This window comes from Coturnix japonica, chromosome 3 (assembly GCF_054131305.1).
Source record: "Coturnix japonica strain WE chromosome 3, WE-NBRP24, whole genome shotgun sequence".
NCBI lineage: Eukaryota > Metazoa > Chordata > Aves > Galliformes > Phasianidae > Coturnix > Coturnix japonica.
The window spans coordinates 64,702,925-64,719,770 of NC_140665.1; the positions used below are offsets into that span (position 1 = coordinate 64,702,925).

At 41.0% G+C, this 16,846-nt stretch overlaps 1 long non-coding RNA gene across 1 annotated transcript in view; it reads left to right on the forward strand.

Annotated features, from left to right (window-relative positions):
* The first annotated feature begins 3,366 nt into the window (after positions 1 to 3,366).
* The window catches only part of LOC146761442 (uncharacterized), a 31,625-nt gene continuing 18,145 nt past the window's right edge, over positions 3,367 to 16,846 (forward strand). The window contains exons 1-2 of the long non-coding RNA XR_014944861.1: positions 3,367 to 3,497; positions 7,694 to 8,602. This is a non-coding gene — a long non-coding RNA (uncharacterized LOC146761442). The remainder of the gene's footprint in view (positions 3,498 to 7,693; positions 8,603 to 16,846) is intronic.

Genomic DNA, 16,846 nt, shown 5'->3' on the forward strand with positions numbered 1-16,846 from the left:
CTCTTAACTGTGTGGGAAAGGTCTCTTAAGCTATTCTCTAAACTCTCTACTTCTGGTTAGTGAGGCTGGGAAATGAATACGAATCCACCAAAATATTTGCTTTCCTTGAGTTCTTGGGTAGTACTGGTGTTATTCAAGTGACCTTGTTCCAGCCAGTTCCTGGCATTGTATAGGCAGAGCAACCTCCATGGCTCACTAGATGGGCCAGTAGTTAAGGGAAGAGTTGCCAGCTATTGGAAGGCAAGTGGCAAGCAAATTTCTGTAGTGGAGAAGTAGCTCCTGTAATCTACCATCACATGCCAAAGTACAAATACAGTGACACACAGTCACCTGTCTGCTAAAGTGTAACTTCTCTGTCAACAGTTAGGAGACGTATAAATTAACTTACAGCAAATTAGCAAATCTGTCATTAAATTAGCGTTGATCAAACTTTGTACATCATCATAGAGCGTCCTGGGGTCCTGTGTATGGTTTCTCAGGTCCTGGCAATACTCGATGTTCTGAAGTTCTGATCTTTAGTTTTCTCCATTCAGTTCTCCCAGTCTTTTACTCTTTACATACTTCTGTGTACAATGCAGAACTGATCTTTCTTACATCTAGTCACAGGTTTAATTACATCTGCTGCCAACATCTGATGCTCAGCTTTTCTTTTTAACTTGTTACAGTCTCTAAACTGCCTCCATTCTTACTGCACAAGGTTAAATGCAAGCAAAACGTTTTCTGTGACAAGGTCAGCTTTTTCTCAGATTCTTGCATTGAAGCTTATCTAGTCAGGTTGTTTTGGGACTGATAGTACTGTCTGAATAACAGAACCTCCCATTGCAGCTTGTGATGTACTGCAAAATCTTTAGGAATCTCTAGGTACAAACTGCCTGAAGGACCGTGTTTCTTTGGCTAGACAGAGTAACAGACCCACATCTCCATGAAGGGCAGGAAAACACTTCGTGCATGTCAGGGGATCTTTCAACTTTGTTTTGTCTGAAAGGAATCTGTTCACATAGACCAAAGCTGTGCATGGTACAGCCCAATGCATAGCGAATGGGAATGATTAGAGGATTAATTTTCCAAGTATGGTAGGGTTTGGAAAAAATAGGCTAAGGAAATGGCATCCTTAAGCCTATTCCAGTAGCCAGCACTTGGGCCAACACAAATGTAAGCCGTTCTCCATCCTGATAATGCTGCTTCTTCAGGCCAGCAGGCAATACACCCAGCTCCTCCACTTTACACACTACACATATAAACCTTCCCTGGCACACTCTCTGGAACAAGGCTCATCAGCAACCTTCTCTCTCTTGAATAAGAGCAGTTTTCTCCTGCTCTCACCTTAGTTGTCTGTGTCTCTGCTGCCCACCCCTCTTACCTCACATTCCACTCACAGGCAAATGAGCCCTATACACATCTAAGCTAAGCTGTAGCCTGCACACAATGGTCTTACTTTAGTTCTTGAGTTTTTCAGCATCTGGCTGTAAACTTTGAACTTTGCTGTCAATAACCCTATTCCCTATTAAGCCTGAAAACTGAAGTTAAATCTCCCACTCTCCAGGCTATTCATATTGGTTTCTCCTTACCATAAACCAGACTTCGTTCTCTGCTTTGCTAAATACTAACTCTAATCTTAGCCCTAATCCTGGTCTAAGCAGTAATCCTGTCACTCCAGCCTGAACTGGTGCTGGCTTTATGCCAAATGACATTGAATGTTTTTGGAGCCTACTGCCTAATTATTATTATTTTTTTAAAGTACACTGACTGTAGCTCATTGTACTCAGTGCCATTTCTTTTCTCATTTGTTGCCAGTTGTCTTATTGATGCTAATGGGCAACTAAAAATCACACCTGGTATGGCCTAGCAGTCAAGTTATGGTCATGACAGTGACTAGGATTTGGGGTGCATTAATGTTCAAAGCCAGCAGAACTGGAATTTGGGGATATAATTTTGTGTCAAAAATAGGACTGCCATTAACTGATGCCCAGACCAAATCCCATTCAGGGAGACAGTCAGCCTGACTTGGTGTCCAGGAAGAGAGGCCTTCCTCCCCTCCTAGCTTCCATTTCCTCCTGGTCCCTAGCAATCTGAAGACTTTACTTCACCCTTTCCTAGGTTTTGCCGAAGGAATGGGATGGGTTGGACAACTCACAGAGGTGTGCTACCAAGGATGTGGATAGCCATTACTCCGGAGAGGCCAGATAGATGGAGAGGGATCCTGTTCCCCATCGCAGCAGCTCACTTCAAGTCCCACCACTGCATTTGTTTTTATTTTTTCTTATCTGAGAGTAGATGAAATGAACACTCCATTAAGAGACACTGCAGACAAAATTTTAACCTGCAGAGAAATAATATTTATGCCACGGCAGTGTCACAGGCGAAAGGTAGGCCTGAACAGTCTTCTTTACAATAGGTAAGGTACAAGGACTTCCTTGGTCATCTATGTTGGTTCAGCTGAGCACCTGGATCATTTATACTCATGACAAAGATAAACTGTCATTTGCAGTAATGGAAGCCACAGAATTGTAGAACCACAGAGTGGCTTGGTTTGGAAGGGACCTCAAAGCCCACCCAGTTCCAACCCGCTGCTGTAGGCAGGACTACCACCCACCAGATCAAGATACCCAGGGCTCCATCCAGCCTGGCCTTGAGCACCTCCAGGAATGGGGCATAATGCTCCCCACCTCTGCAGGGACCATTTGTGTATTAAAAAAATTATACAAACATATTACCACGATACCTTTAAAACCTGAATGCAGGTCTGTTGAAACATGTCATGTTGGCAAGCTCAGAAAATGAATTCACCAGTTCTATATGACTAGCAGCAATTTATTTACTGCAGCTCACAATGCAGCCTGTGTGAAGGCTGAATTAATCGAGGTGGGCTTAAAGGCAGCTTGCACACATCTCGGCAGCAGTGCGAGTTTTCTGAGTGATGACGAAACCAAGGGTTTAAAAGGCAACTTCCATTCCCTTTTTCTTTCTTTCTTTTTTTTTTTTTTTTTCTATTTGCACCTCAGAATCCCTGTGCTGTTACCAGAGAGGGGGCAGAAGGCCATGCTGTGAGGCCAGGTTTCAGACTGAGACATTACATACAGTGTCTAATCCTGTAAACCATAAAAATCTCACGTGAATAGTGCCATTGATAAAGCTTGCAGGTAAGGGGCTGCTTGTGTGAATGACTGCTTGAAAGGCAGAGCCCTCTTAATTTGGTCTATAGGAAACTTTCCTAGCTGTGTTTTGTGTAAAAACACCTAAAAATCAGATCCTAATAACACTCTTGGCAGAGCTGCGCTATGGTGTAGGAGGTCCTGCTGATAGCTGTGTGAAATGCAATGAAGTGATTAAGGGCTCTGCCAGAGCCAACACACTGCACCCAGAGCAGAAGCTGCTCCTGAACAACAGTGGGGCTGGGCACCAGGCTGGAAACATGAGGCAGAGACCACCCTTGAAAACCTGTGAACACAGCAAAGCACACCTTCCAGTCCCCATCCTGGATTCAGGGAAAAAAGAAGGTGGGTGAGAGGGGGTGAAGGGGAAAGAAACGCTGCTGTTAGTAAGGCTGTCTGTTAATGACATGAGTCATTCCTCCAGTATCAGCAAAGAAGCACTTAATTCATCCGCCAATTATAAATTAACACTGTAACTGCTTTGCCAGTCTAATTACCTCGTGAGCTGAGAGGAAATGAGGGCTTGTTGTTGTTCCTTAATAGCATTTTCTTCAATGAACTGCTTTAAACATTGGCACTAAAAATAGCAGGGATGCGGAGGTGTGTGTGGAACGAGACCTGTGTTTTGCTGTGAGCAGCAGGGCTTGTTCCTTCTGACGGAAATTGGAGGGAGGAAAGTTTTATTCTGTAAGCTAAACAGGTACATCAGGTGTACGTGACAGACAGCCGTCTCTGGGTGAGACCCTGGAGATAAGCATATTCCTTGCCAAGACTTCTTTATTCCACATAAGGAAGATTTTATTTTCCTAAATATTTTAAATGAATATGAAATACTGGTCATGCAAGTTCACAGGTACATATGATTTTTCTTCTTTTTTTCTTTTCTTCTTTTTTGTTTGTTCGTCTGTAACTATTTAATGACCTCTTCTGTGCAAGGCATGAGTACAGAGGTAATTCACATAATCATTGGGTTTCATATTACAGTACAGCTCTAAAGTTTTTCATCATTGAACACTTTTTCTAAATGTTCTCTGCACCTAAAGAAGGGAATGTGAACAATAATGTATTCTTGAAAGGATGCTTATGAGGGGTCCAGACATCCTAGGCTCGATTTCTGTATCTATTATTTCTTTTCAGGATGCTTCAAATGATGTCACAAATGTGGTTGCAAACACTATGGAAAGTCCCTGGCTATGGAATATGCAGTTGGATTTGAGGAAAGTTGAGAGGTAGTTGTTTATCACACAGCAATCTCAGTCCTCTAGGCTTCTCTGTGCAGAAGCAAACTCTTACGTAGGGTTATAATTATGATTATAAAGACCTATGAACACTCTGCACACAAGTATTGTGGGTGTTCTAGGCTGAAAATGTCACGGAACTAAAATGTTATAGTGTACATAAAGGAGAGATGAGCTTATTTGAAGACAATTGTTGAAGAAGAAAAAAACAAGAAACATCCACTGGGAATATTTGTACCTGCAACTACCCCCTCAAAACTAGTATTTACTGTGAACAGGCTTTCAGAGACTGCCTAATGCGACAGCTTGTTGGGTTAAGTGCCAATTACTCATTGCTTAGTCACTGAAATGTCTGACAGTACATCAGCTTCTTAGCAATTGTACAGCTGGTTAGGAAAAAAAAATCAATAGAACACCTACTCAACAAAATTTATTGACTTTTGTCAAAATGAAAACATTAGGTGGAACTGCTCCTGATTCAAACACATACTTTCTCCTGGATGATTGTGCTTCGTGAAAGGGGTTGATGTTGTTCCCCTGTCATGTGTTGTCTCCTAGCAGAGCTGCTGGCCAAGCACACCCTGATACCCTTCCTGCACCATCACTTTTGGCAGATAAAAGGAGTGGGTGGAGATAATGAGTTTGATTGCTTATATTTGGTTTAAATGAATGAGGGAGCAGTTGAGTAGGATAATCCAGAGGATTATTCTCCGAAGAGGACTCCCAGAGGCGTGAATGTGTTTGAGTCTCCAGGTTCCCTCTCATCCATAGTCTGTTTCTACATGGCCTATTTTCCTGGCTCCTCTGGCAGGTATGCAGCACCTGGGGGTTTCCTGGGGCACCCAGCCAGCTAAAAGCTGATGGCAATATTAAATATTTGGTTACTAACAGAAGTTTGAATTCTGCTAAGGGTAAAACCATTTTGAAAGGCTGAAGTTTTCCGCATGTAAGTTTCATGTTTCATGATGTCTCTGTTTCAAAGGATAAATGATTCTTTTGGACTGGAAGTATAAGAGAAGGCACACTCAAAAAATGCTGAAGACTATATAAAAGTTGTCCCCATGCAAAATGGGCTATTCCATCAGTTGATGTGGGGCTGCAGGAAACTGTAAGGATGGAGAAATGAATTCACGAAGATCCAGTATGTAGCAGTCTTCACAAACCCTACATGAAGAATATACTTTGGACTGAAAAATTGGGCAGAACTAATTTTCACTGGAGTGGCTGGAAATGTAGTTGTGGCACTTCTCAGAACTGCTCTTACTGAAAAAAACCTGTTTGAAATATGAAGCCTTCCTGTGCTATGACAGTAAGGCAGAATGACAGTAAGACAGTAAGTCTTCTACACTAGCGCTGTGGGGTGGGGAGGTTGCTTAGGAAAACGGCACAGTGTCTCGTCTTTGGAATGTATGGATTCTATAAGAAAACAGCAATTTATCTTTACCTTCTATCAGAAATGCAATGAGGCTAACAAAAAATTTTATCTGCCAATCTACTATTGGTGACACGAGGTAAGAATGTTAGATGTGCAAATTTTGCAATTCAGATTGATGTGAAATTCTGAGTTTCAGGGTAAAATTCCTTGAAGCTTGTAAACAAAATATGCAGAAAGAATGATGTGACTGATTGTTTCAGACTGGAATTGCAAAATGTGTTTAAAAACATTACATTTTCTTACCTAAGAAACATGTTAGCATCATAATTGTGTATTTTGAGTAAAATAATGGTATAATTGTTTCACTACCATTCATTCTCTTTCCAATTCTTGATTTTATGTCCTTATTTAATATGTTTTTACGGACTTTTTAAAATTGTTTGTTGTTTTCAAGGTAGTTGACCAGCTGAGAGTAAGGAATCATAGGGCTGGGTTTTTTTTGGTGGAGTTAAAAGTTGCCCATGGAAGGAGGGAAAGAAAACTTTTTGTTGTAGTTTCAATGACAATGTTCATTTGCATTGGTTTTGTTTCCTGGAAAGTCTTACATTGGCCAGGTATGGACCAAGGTATCTCCTATTGATGTTGAATACAGTAATTCTCTTTTTTTTTTTGGTTATCCTTCAGTTTTGAGGTGAGGAGAAAAACTACATTTTTAGAGCATTAAGTTACATCTGAGCATGAATGTTTACACCTATATTTGTTTTCTTTGTTTGTAATACGTTTTTCTCCTGGCACAATTTGTCGTATGTGCTGAGATGTTAGGAAGGTATTTGTATAGTAGTTATAAATCTTATTTTAATCCAAGAGAAGGGAATGAATAAGTAATACCACATCTATCTTAACTTTTTATATATCCCCCTGTTTACTGAGGACTTCCGTAGAAGGTTAGATCTTTGTATACATCAAAGATGTGTAGGTGTGTTGTACTTTTAACATTATCTGTCTCTAGTACAGGAATAGGTGTTTAGTAGTGAAAATCATGAGCAAACATTTTGAATGTTGCTCTGCAATCCTTAGATCTTTCTACTGATCTGTGGAGCTGCTGTTTTTGTATGTTCAGGGCCTTGGGCGAAGATGTGCATCAATTAATCAGTGCTCCTAGGAGAGTGTGGAGGAGTAAACCAAGAACTGAACAAATTAAGAACGTAACAGTAGTGAAATTCATCAAAATGCAGTAATTCATTGCTACTCTTGGCAATATTTGGTGGCATTGCACCTGGCACACTAGTTTTAACAAGTGTATCAGCTGGAATACCTCACTACCTCACAGAGAAAAATTGTCCTACAGAGTTCTTCAGCTTAGAAGGTGGTCATAGGCAAGTCTAGTTTTGAAACCAGAAGAATTAAATGAGAAATATGATGTATAGAGTCATTGAAAATGCTTACATAAGCACAAGTGGTTATTTAATTATAAAAAGTCTTTAATTTAGTAAACTACCTGCTGTTTAGGAAGGGCTGGAATTCAAATAAAGGTTGGCTTGGGACTTAAACTCTATTAAAAAGACTTGTGAATAATTACCTGCAATAAATGTTACTGACCTCAACTCATTGGGCCTGATGTACATTGGCTAAATGTTCCTAATAACAGGTCTTATAAATTCAAAGACTTCTACCATAAAATCTTGAGAAATTAAGTTTTAAATTAAGGCCTCATTGGATTAAAATAATCCAATACAGGCTTTGAAATCTGCATTACTCTTATGCTATATGGTTGGGTACTTTTTATTCAGAAAAGCAATACAGAAATCTCATTTTAAAATGTGGAAATTAATGCTATATTTTGGAAGACAGGAGTAATTCTTACAAGCGTCTTATTTTCCCATGATTTCTAAACAGTGGATTGCTTTGTCTTCTTTTGGCTTTTTCAGAGGACCATTAAGGTTGGAAAAGACCTCTAAGATCACCCAGTCCAACCACAGCCCATCCCCACCATGCCTGCTAACCACATTCCTCAGTGCCACATCCACACAGGCCTTGAAGACCTCCAGGGATTGTGATTCCACCACCTCCCGGGGCAGCCTGTGCCACTGCCTCACTGCTCTACTGAGAAGACATTTTTCCTAATATCCAACCTGAAATTAGACTGTGAAACTCTGGCAAAGGCATGCTATAGTTACAGGCAAAGGATTCATCTTCAGTGTGAACCATCTTCTCTGAAAATTCTCATAGTCAGTATGAGGAGCAAAGTTTTGGATTAAAAAAGGGGAAATTTGCTGTCTCCAGGAAAAAAGATACTAAATAATGACTGATAGTTTATTATGTTATTAGGTACAACAGGGGTCATGCCGGTGCCCCAGATAAAGAAATCTTCTGTGAAGGGGAAAACTTCTGAAAAGTTACATTTGTGCCTATGTAAATGGCAAACATAATATGCCTTATTGCAAAAGTCAATTCAGTATTTCATGAAGGGTGTTGCACTTAAAATGGATAGTATGCCAACTCTGGCACAGTATGGAAATTTCTGTGCAGAAGTCATAATAAGGCTCTCTGGAAATGTTCGTTTCACAGCCTATAAATAGCAGAGATCTCCATCCCATAAAGAGTTATGATGTTGCTGGCACTTTATGAGCTCTAAGGGAAGCTGTAAAATGACGCTTTAACAACTTCGTCATGGAACTGGAAGGAGAAAAACATTACTTTCAGACTCTGGAGTAGAAGGGAGCAAGAGTTCAGAAAAGACATGAGTGAGAGGGTATCTTCAGCAGACCTGGAGGGGAGGCTGCCTGGATATGGTCTGAAGACTTGTGTTTGAAGGCTGAAGACCCCGGATAGCAAAGGTAAAGATCTGAAAAGATAGAGAAGGCTTTTATTTCTCTGGAAAAGTTGTTCGTCTGTCAGATGGTGCTAGAAGGCCAGGTCTCCCTCCTTGTAGTGATTTTGATCAAATGACAGTTTATGTTGCAAAAGGGTTTGAAACTTCATTAATCATAGAATATTTGAGTTGGAAGGAACCTTTATAGGTCATCTAGTCCAACTTCTCTGCAATGAAAAGAGACATGCATAGCTAGATCAGAGTGCTCAGAGCCCCTCCAGCTCGACCTTGAAAGTCTTCAAGGTCAAGGCACCCACCACCTGCTGGGGCATCTTGTTCTTGTGCCTCACCACCTTTACTGTAATAAAGCTTCTTCCTTATGTCCAACATAAATCTCTCCTCCTTTAGTTTGAAGCCATTTCCACTTGCCTTATCACAACAAACCCTATTAAAGAGTCTGTCCCCTTCCTTCTTATAGTCCTTTTAGATACTGAGAGGCATCTTTAAGGTCTCCTATGAGCCTTCTCCAGGCTGAAAAGCCCCAGCTCTTTCAGCCTGTCCTCACAAGGGAAGCATTACACACACTGGAGCGTTTTTGTGGCCTTCTTCTTGATTCACTACAACAGGTCCGTGTCTCTCCTGTACCAGGGATGCCATGTCTGGATACAGTACCCCGAGGTGAGTCCTCAGCAGCACAGAATGGAGAAGCAGGATCCATCTCCCTCAACCTTCTGGTCACACATCTTTTGATGCAACCCAGGATACTGTTGACATTCAGGGCTATGAGATCACATTTCTGGCTTATGTCCAGCTTGCCATCTACCAGTAACCCCAAGTCCTTTTCAGCAAGGCTGTACTTCATCCTTACATATCCCAGCTTGTAATGATGGTGGGGGTTGCCATAACCCAGGTGCAAGACCCTGCACCTGGATATGTTGAACCTCATAAGGTTCACCTGGGCCTGCTGTTTGAGCCTGTTAAAAGTCTCTTTGGATGGCGTTCCATCCCTAGGGCATATTGATCGTATGGCATAGCTTGGCAGAGGCTTGTCATCTGCAAACTTGCAGATAATACACTCTGTAGAGGAAATGCTAAGTCATGGCTTGGAACAGCCACTGAGGTATGAAGGAAGGGCCAATCCAGGAAAGCTCGGGTGAACTCAATGCACCTGACTGACTGGAAAGAGCAGAGCCAGAATCCACTCCTTCCCAGGCCTCGTTTAAGGGCTGGCAGTTGGGATGAGAGTATCTTGCTGGAGATCCCTGTGTACCTGAGGCCTTCCAAAGGTAAGTAGCTGTTTTGTTTTGTTTTTGTATCCACAGCTGCTGCATTTGGGCTTGTCCTTATTTGCCATAGTCAAAGGCTTTGTTATCCCACTGTTATTGCTGTGCTTTCTGTAATGTTATAGTGTTATGTACTTGATTGCATTGTTGATGTCATCATTGAAGATATGAAAGGGCACTGGTCCCAGCACTGACCTCTGAGAGATACAACTTGTCACTAATCTCCATCCGGACACTGAGCTATTGACCACCACCCTCTAGGTATGCTCTCACAACCAGTTCCTTATGTGCTGAACAGTCCAGCCATCAAATCCATATCTTTCTGATTTGGGGAGAAGGATGTTGTGGGGGACTGTGTCAAAGGCCTTGCTGGAGTCCAGACAGATGACATCAGTGGCTCTTCCCTTGTCCACTGACTTAATCCCATGCCAAAGTAGTTTTATGCTTGAATGCTTGAGCTACAAGAATCTAGAGATTATTTTAATTCTATTTCTTGAGACTTATGTATTGACTTAGTACAGGCTGATTATGAAACAACCATTCTGAAGAATCAATGATATGTCACTGGTTTGACTGGTCTCTGTCTGCAGTTACTGCAGTAGTATTTCCTCGAGCATTTCCATTCATGTTTGTGTGGGAAGAAAGGCTCTGTACTACTTAACAGATGCTCTCCCTGAGAGGAGAAATGACTTGGCAGTTAAAGTGCATGGACATTAAGCTTATCAGCACCTGTAGAAAATATTTCTTCATTGCTGCTGGGGTCTTTTTAGATGTAAGAGAGCAGGAAAATGGAATAGATCAGAAAAAAAATAATTGTAATAGCTTCTATGGATAAAACAACAGTTTTATTTTTTTAGAGAGAGAACAAAAATAAGCACTGTAAAAGCGGCAAATGACAATAGTGCTCTGCAGTCATTCATATAAATCTTCTGATTATGACAGCAAATTCAATAACATTTTCTACTCATTTCTGAAGCAGACTTGCATCTTTCAGAGTGAGAGCTCCATTTACTGTGAATAACAGATCTTCTTTCAATTTAGAAAACAATTAGTCTGTGACTACTGATGCCTCAAAACCTTGGAAATATCCAAATGTTTTAAATGCTTATTGTTGGATAGGTAGAAAAGAATGATTTATTCTCTAATTGAGTGTTTTCAAGACCTCAATGAAGCAGCATTATGAGTATCTGGAAAAATTAAAGATGCACTACAAACAGATGATTTAGATTTCATTGATGTGCCATTGCTTGCATTTGCTACAGCTAATGTCTTATTTTGAAAACACCCTTTTCCTTGCAAATTAGCAGAAAGCAAGAAGCATTACTTGCTTCCAGCTACACTTCTACACCATAGGCAGTCTAAATCAGAGGGCAGACTTGCTTCTGATGTTGATATAGGAAAAACCTTTTGATTGCTTGTCTACGGGTCCTTAGGGAAGAAACATAAGGAGTCATTCTGTCAGCTCTCCATCAATGCATGGCAGTAGTGAAGCACATCCTAGTAAGATGTTTATCTCTAACCTGCAATTAATGGTATTTTAAGATATTTTACAGCTCCATTAAGTTATTTCTGCACACTAGGTAAGGCTACAATGATTAATGTTTGTTTATTAAGTATGATGGAGAGCCTCTTTCAGTGATTGTATAACGCCTCTATTTAACAGCACACCCAATGTTTTGTGATTAAAATAACTGTCTATGTTAAAGAACTTCTATAAATACATTAGGTCATCAAAGAACCAATGACAAATATTTTGGGTATAAATGTACTAAACACATTTTATCTGATAGCCTATGTTAGCTCTGAAATTCCTGACTTCTTTCTGGTTTCAGAAGACAATTGTCTTAGCTGAACTCAACCGCTTTCTCTGCAAAAACAATCAAGAGTATAGGCAGCTCTGTTGGTTGCTAATGTGTACAGACTTGACAGAAGGCTGGATGCTGTGTTTGTGTGAGGGGTGTAATGTGCTGAGAGACTGAGGAGCTTGTGTTTACATGCTGTGGGAGTATCGACTTAGGAAACTGCATAATTTTTTAATCTTTAAAGCCTTGTTTTCTTTCTTATTTAATAGAGTTTGTAAATAGTGCTCCTGATCTGGTAGCTCAAAGAATATTTCCCTTGTGTAAACTAAATTTGAACGTACTGTGGAAACCTGATAAATAATGATTGTACTGAGACTAACTTGGAAAAAAATTGTATTGTGTGTAGGCTAAGAAAATATCAGCGGTGGATAACTGTTACTTTAATATAAATCTGTGTTTTAAGGTACAGGGTGTGCAGTAGTCAGAAAGCTACTGACCTGCTGAGACTTGTTTTCCTAAAATCTCTCTGAAATAGTCTTTATCATTTCTGAAGTTCTTTTGCAGAACGGGAGCGATTGGTTTTACTTTGTCTGGGTGAGATATGGCAAGAAATGTATCTTGCATGCCATGAATTGAGGCAATGGGGAAAGATTTCTATAAGTTAAACTAGAGAAATATTGGAGCATTTGACATGAAAAGTCTGTCAAAGACTCTAGACTTCCATTTCTAGAACAGAAAACTAAATATGAGGGCTGCTCCAAAAGTTATGCCTCCTATTTAATTATGTTGACCCACAATGCCAGAGGCAGATGTTGGTGGTATAACAGTAGAGGCTGAACTTTCCTACCTGTGTTCTGTCACATTTTGTCACTGTGTGATAAAGGACAGCTGAGGGGCTGTCTGACAAAGTAGCATCTGACATGGAAGTGCAGAAGAAGCAAAGGTGGAAATGAAATGAAAATATGGAAAGAAAATGGCCCCTATGATGTATGTTAATGCTTGCTGAACTTTGATAGAGACAAAGCAGTGGATGTGAGCACAGTGAGGTGGTTGTGTGTTTCACCACTGGTAACAACAACATGAAAGAAAAGGCACGTTCCAGATAGTTATGTAGATTTTTACTAGAGCATCATACAGTCTCTTGTTCATTGTTGGCACAAAAATGCAGAGCAAATGACAGTGACTATGTTGAAAAGCAGTGTTTTAGGGCAAATTCTCAGCTACATCAAATAGCATTGTTTTATTATTTGTATCTGTTGTGGTTTCTGTGGAAGTTAATAGGAGGCATTACATTCAGAGCTACCTATGTATGTACTCCAGTCTTCCCATGTTGAAACTGTGCTGATTGACCTCCAGCTTTCTCTGGTAACACCTGGTAGTCTTCTTTAGCAATCAAGTAATTCACTTGCTTTCTGAAACTTCTGAGACTGCTTTGTGCTTGTCTAAACAGTGATATCTTCACATTCCTCAGACTTTGTTTTCATTCTTGATGTTGCCTTGTTGCTATTTATGTGGTATTTAACTAGTAAAGCTTGTCTTTGCTGCATTACACTGTAAGTTACTTAGCCATAGTGCTAGCAACCTTACAAAGAAAGAAAAAGGACAGTCTCTTAGAAAACACCAGAGTAAGTTTATTTTAATAGCTTTATGAGTGGGGAATTCAAAGTTATATTGTAACACCCTGCTTAATTTCTAACTGAATGTAGGCAGTAACTTTCTTATAAGCACAAATATTTATTAATATGAGTTTGTAAGTCTATAACAAATGTTTGGAGATTTGGTCGTCAACCAAAATATATTTTTTCAATTTGGACTTGAAACAGATAGCAAAACAAGCATTTTATAGAATGGCACAGCTGTAGGACTCTTGATGATTGCAACAAAGTGCTTAAACAGATCAAGGGAGAAGATGCTTTTGCTTTCAGACTGGCTGCTGGCTGTGGTGTGGGTAATGCAAGGACTTTGGCAACTACTGCCAGTGCAGTCTTAATGAGAGACTCTACTGAAGCAGAAATTCAATTCTGTTTGGATTTATATTGTTTTCCCTCCCTCCTGAACATCCATACTGGAATCTGGCACTCTGTCAGGGAGGACAGACTCTGAAGGACTCAAAATACACAGTAGGGATCAATCAGATTAAATATAGGATGTGGGAACAATTCAGTGAAAATTAGTTATTTGAACCACAGCCACATCAAGCCTTTCCCCTTCCTATAGGCAGCCATAAATCCATAAAAATTAAACTATCCTCCTCCTCTTCTCAACATTTGGCAAGAACTTTGCCAAAGAATGACACAAATTTTCCTGATCAGCACTTTTTCCCTGATGCTTTTTGCAAGTCTTGATGTTATAAGTTATCTTTATGTATGACTGGAACAGTGCCAAAAGTGGAACTGAAGTATTGTACCTCAGACATTTCAAGAGCCAATGTCTGACTCTTGGTCAGTGCAAAAGGAAGACTCAGAAATGTTACTTGCAATGATTAGGTAATTTCTTACAACTGCAGGTGTAATGCTACGGGTACAGAGCCTGCTTTCCTTGTCCTGTGACTATCAGATCACGTAAGAAGTCTGTTTCCCTCCTGTTTATGAAGCTCCCTATAAATACTGGAAGGCTGATGGCAAAGTCCAGCTTCTCTTGTCCTCTCCTCTACCACCTCCTGCAGGTGTACCTAGATCTGCTGACTTTCTTAAAGTGAAAGGGTGTGCTTTGCCTAAGATTTTCTAGTCTTCCTTCATGGTTCTTGCAGGTCATCATTGCTAAGACTGATAACTGGGTATTCCCTGGTTTCATCTCTCTGGATCAATACAATTGCATCGGAGATTGCTGGTGCAGGGAGTGGGAAGCTGTGTATGGTACTGTGCCAAGCTTACAATACTAAACAAGCTGTGTGACCAGAATACAGCAGCATGGTGTGTTTGCAGTACACAAACCCTCAGAAACAAAGACCAGTAATGTTGAAAAGGATCCGATTGTTGAAAAGTACAGTCCAAACAGCTCTGCAGCTTTTTGGAGGTCAAGTTTTCAAGCCCTTGTATTTTGAGTGATGCTTAGGCACAGTAGAAGTGGCCAGGATATGAAAAGAACAAATAGTTCAATGTCAAAATCAAATCGTGTGACTGCAAGTCAGCTTGCTTGCACTAGAAGTGCAGCCAGCTTACAGTTGGAAATTCCCATTTGAGACACTGAGAACTGCTTTGCCCTCAAAGCAGCAGGGTGGCATGGAGACAGCTGTAAGACTCTCACATTCTCATGAGGGCTTCAGAAAGTCAGGTTTCAGGCAAAGCAGTACAACTATCTCGAGGCTTCACTGCAGCCCATTGAAAATGCTGAGTCTGTCACCAAGGGCATGGCTCCAACACAGCTCCAGGCTCCTCTGAGTGCAGCCCCTCTCCTGGCTAGGCACCCTTTAACACACAGCCCTGTCAGGACTGGCTATGGAGACATGATTTTCATTGCAAACAGAAGGAAGCCACAGAGGCCTGGGCAGGGTTTTTGCTGTAGATGTGCCCTCACTCTTCTTGCTATTTTTTTGGCAGAGGTGTCTCCTACTATGCTCTCTTTAGCAGAGGATTGATGACTTATAGCAAAGCCCTTCTGACGTTCCCAGGGAAGTGAGGCTCTCCCTCTTTAACAGTAGAAGATCTGGGAAGAGAAGCAAGGGGTAAGGTGACATTGGCAGTACTGCAGCTTGCGGGGCAGGTGGGCTGTCTGTGGGAGCTCAGACCTGCTCTGGAGATCCTGGTGCTCCCTGGGCCTCAGGGATCCCCGGTGGGAGTATTCTGTGGTAAGAATAGGGCTGGTGCCCCACGGGGCTTGCAGTGAGATGCTGAGCAGGCCAGGAGCTGTTCTGCTCTTTAAGCAGAACAGTTAAATAAAGGCCTGCACTATGGATCAGATCTTGCTGCTCTCATAATGCCACTTATAGCATGATTTGTTTTAACATCCATGCTCCTGTGGTGAAATCCCCAGTGTAAACACAGCTGCACTGGCACAATGAGGTGTATTGGCAGGGCTTAGGCTGAGCTACTGTGAAGCTGCTGTGAGATGCTTCCCCAGAAGCAGCCTTTAGTACAGGCTCCTAGAGAAGCTCTGGCCCAGTGTGGGTTCAGTGTTGGTGTTTTTCTTGTTAGTAGCAGTGAAGAGACAAAGCAGCAGCACGAGCCACCCCCATAAATGCTTTCTCATTTCTATAAATGTATTGTTTCCAAAAGTAGCTGGTCCCATTGCATCTTTTATCTTCAAGTAGTACTGAGGTATGCAGGGTATTTGCTTTGAAAACTATTATTGGACAAGTCTTTTTGGCCATCCTGGACTCTCAAAAGATGCCCTGTCAGAGAGAAAACTACAGATGTTTGTGAGCTGTAGAAGTGCCAGCTGCTGTTTTCAAGTGATCAATGTGTCACAGCTGCTCAGGTATGAAGAATGTCAGCAATACAGCAGGGTGACAGGAGCAAGGCACTCTGCCTCCTGCTCTGGATTAAAACACCATGTTAATAAGTGTAGCTGTGATTATATTCTCATCCTTCTGTTTGTAGCTGAGAGCAGGATCAGAGGTGGCAAGGAATTGCATTTCAGTTTTACACTCTCCGATATATTTCTAGTGTATTTATATTTCTGAATTGGGTAAATGGCTTGGAGATGCAAGGCTGCGTTTCTTCTCTGGATCCAAGTAAATGTCTTAAAATCTAAAAATAACTAAAGGGATTAATAGTTATTTACTTTAAAACTCACAGTAGCAATGTTATTTGGAGAGAGTGAACTATGTTTTGTTGGCTTTTAAGTTTGCAGTAGAGAAGATGAAGCTTTTCCTGCTCAAATTCTTGATATCACAGTACAAAACAATAATGATCATTGCATCACACCAAATAAATGTTCACAAAGCCAGCAGCTCAGTTCTGCTTGGTTTGCAGCATGCTGTGGGCATTTCAGGATGCTTTCTATATTTGCTGGTGTGATGGAGGTGTTCTGCTTGGCAGCGTGCTGTGGTACTTTAGCCTGGAGATAACCAAAAGATAACTGCATGGCATTTTCAGTGAGACCTTCTCTATTTGTGCCTTCAGCCCCATTATACACGTGTACTCTCAATGCTTATTATTCTGTTGTAGTGTCAGTCTTGTTCTTGGCTTGTTGTTTCTGGGAAAAACAATTCTACTGCATATATATATATATATATGCAGTATA